Source organism: Vombatus ursinus, unplaced genomic scaffold, assembly GCF_900497805.2.
Source record: "Vombatus ursinus unplaced genomic scaffold, bare-nosed wombat genome assembly UNPS02014807.1, whole genome shotgun sequence".
NCBI classification, from domain to species: domain Eukaryota; kingdom Metazoa; phylum Chordata; class Mammalia; order Diprotodontia; family Vombatidae; genus Vombatus; species Vombatus ursinus.
This window is the reverse complement of record NW_020954585.1, coordinates 40,637,591-40,640,548: the sequence shown is the minus strand read 5'-3', so window position 1 is coordinate 40,640,548 and position 2,958 is coordinate 40,637,591. Positions and strand designations below refer to the sequence as shown.

Sequence of the window (2,958 nt, the reverse complement as noted above, 5' to 3'; positions counted from 1 at the left end):
TTTCCTCCCACTGTAAAATCTCTTTTAGGCCTCTTTTGTGTCAGATGTTTCATCCCATTCTACCTCTCCCTTTCCCCTTCTCTCAGTGCATTCTTCTTTCTCATTCCTTAATTTTATTTTTCTAGATGATCATACCATCACATTCAACTCACACCTCTGCTTTCTTTCTATGTATACTCCTTCTAATTGCCTTAATAATGAGAAAAATTTTAGGAGTTATAAATATCGTTTTCCCATGTTTTATTGAATCCTTTATGATTTCTCTTTCCTGTTTACTTTTTTGTGTTTCTTTTGCATCTTTTATTTGAAAGTCAAATTTTCTATTCAGCTCTGCTCTTTTTATCAGGAATGCTTGAAAATACATTATTTCATTGAATATCCATATTTTTCCATGAAGGATTATACTCAGTTTTGCCAGATAGGTGATTCTTGATTGTAATCCCCTAGTTCTTTTGCCCTCCAAAATATCATATTCCTAGCCCTCTGATTCTTTAAAGTAGAAGCTGATAAATCTTGTGTTATCCTGACTGTAACTCCATGATATCCAAATTGTTTCTTTTTGACTGCTGGTAGTATTTCTCCTTGATTTGGGAGGTCTGTAATTTGGCTATAATATTCCTGGGAGTTTTCATTTTAGGATCTCTTTCACAAGGTAATTGGTGGATTCTTTCAATTTCTACTTTACCCTCTCATTCTAGATTATTAGGGCAGTTTACCTTGATAATTTATTGAAAGATCATGTCTAGGTCCTTTTTATGATCATGACTTTCAAGTAGTCTAGTAATTCTTAAATTATCTCTCCTGGATCTATTTTCCAGGTCAGATGTTTTTCCAATGAGATAATTCACATTTTCTTCTATTTTTTCATTCTTTTGATTTTGTTCTATTATTTCTTTATGTCTCATAAGTTCATCAACCTCACTCACCCAGTTCTAGCTTTTAAGGAATTATTTTCTTCAGTGAGCCTTTGTACTTCCTTTTCCGTTTGGCCAATTCTGCTTTCCAATACATTCTTCTCTTCATTGGATTTTTGTTCCTCTTTTACCATTTGACTTATTCTGTTTGGGGTTTTTTTTTGTCACAAATAGACATTTATTATTTAAGTTCAAGAACAGGTTATGAAGGGGGTTGGCACATTCAGAACAAAGAGTCCAAGGTAGAGCTCTAGGGGAGGGGGAGGATGGAGACAAGAGCCTCCCATCTGTATCTACTCTAGACGGGGTTGATCCTGATATCTGAGCCTTCTTCCAGGGCACACAATGAAGCACACAATAAGATGAAGTTCTGGGGGTACTAGTGTAGGAAAACATTAAGGGGTGGCCAAAGTAATACAACCAACCAAAGGTGGGGGCTGGGATTCTCCGTGGATCAGCAGCACTGATTCCTTTTAGAAACTGAAGCATAGTGGTAAGTTCCATCCCACTTATTTTAGCTCTTATGAAACATTCTTATAGTCAAAGTCTTTGTGCTAAAGAATTCTTTCATCGCCTCTCTAACTTCTTGTACTTTGCTTCTAGTTTCTTTGAATATGCATCCCACTTGTAAGCTGCCTGCTCAAGAGCTGCTACTTGCTCCTCAGTTAAAGTGATCTGATCCAGATAAGGATCATAAACCATATTTCTGGTTTAAGTCCTTTAGGTTTTTACTTATGTTTAATGCACTGTCTTTCATTTCTACATACTTCAAGCTAGTCAGTTTGTTCATATTTTCCAGAAGTTTATAGTCTTCACTGGTGGCTGTCAGCTCACCTATCAGGTACATGACCATTTCGGAGAACATGTCCTGGCACAGCCCCTTGATGTCCACCTCAGCAGGCTTCTGGGCCTCCTCAGCCATCTCCACCATGGCATCATCTAGGCCAAGGAAGGGAGGAAGGAGAAAGGATGAAGGGAAGAATGGGGATGGCAGAGGATGGGGGGAGGGAAGAGGAGGAGAGGAAATGGGAGAAGGAAGGGGAGAAAAAGGGAAGTGTGAAGAGTCTGAGAAGGAGATAAGGGGAGGGGATGAGGAAAAGGATGGCTGATCACCATGGGGCTGGGCCCCACCCCTCCCCCTATTCTGCTTTTTTAAGGTGTTATTTTCTTCAGTATTTTTTTTGTGCCTCCTTTACCAAGCTATTGATTTTTTCCCATTATTTTCTTGCAACACTTTCATTTCTCTTCTCATTTTTTCCTCTACCTCTCTTACTTGATTTTTAAAATCCTTTTTGAGCTCTTCCATGGCCTGAGACCAATTCATATTTTTCTTTGAGGCTTTGGATATAGGAATGTTTTCTTTTTGTGGTAGATCAGAACCTTCTTTTATTAATAATTTATTTATTTTTAGTTTTCAATATTCACTTCCACAAGATTTTGAGTTCCAAATTTTCTCCCCATTTCACCCCTCCCCCCACTCCAAGACAGCATGCATTCTGAATACCCTTTCCCCTAATCTGCCTCCCTTCTATCACCACCCCCTTCTCTTATCCTCTTCCCCTTCTATTTTCCTGTGGAGCAGGATAGATTTCTATACCCCATTGCCTGTGTATCTTATTTCCTAGTTGCATGTGAAAACAATTTTTAACATTTGTTTTTAAAACTTTGGGTTCCAAATTTTCTCCTTTCCTCCCTCCCCACCCACCCTCATTGAGAAGGCAAGCAACTCAATATGGGTTATACATGCAAAACACTTCCACAGAAGTCATGTTGTGAAAAACTAACTATATTTCCTTTCATCCTATCCCACCCCCCATTTATTCTATTCTCTCTTTTGACCTGTCCTTCCTCAGAAGTGTTTGCTTCTGAATACCCCCTCCCTCCATCTGCCTTCCCTTCTATCATCCTGTTCCTCCCTATTTTCCTGTAGGGTAAGATAGATTTCTTTGAGTGTGTATGTTATTCCCTCCTTAAGCTAAATCTGATGAGAATAAGATTCACTCATTCCATCTCACCTTTCCCCACTTCTCCACCACTGTAAAAG

The 2,958-nt window shown here is 38.8% G+C and overlaps 1 pseudogene; it reads right to left on the bottom strand.

Annotated features, from left to right (window-relative positions):
* Nucleotides 1-1,471: 1,471 nt before the first annotated feature.
* LOC114051904 lies at nucleotides 1,472-1,848 on the bottom strand (annotated as a pseudogene).
* Nucleotides 1,849-2,958: the final 1,110 nt, after the last annotated feature.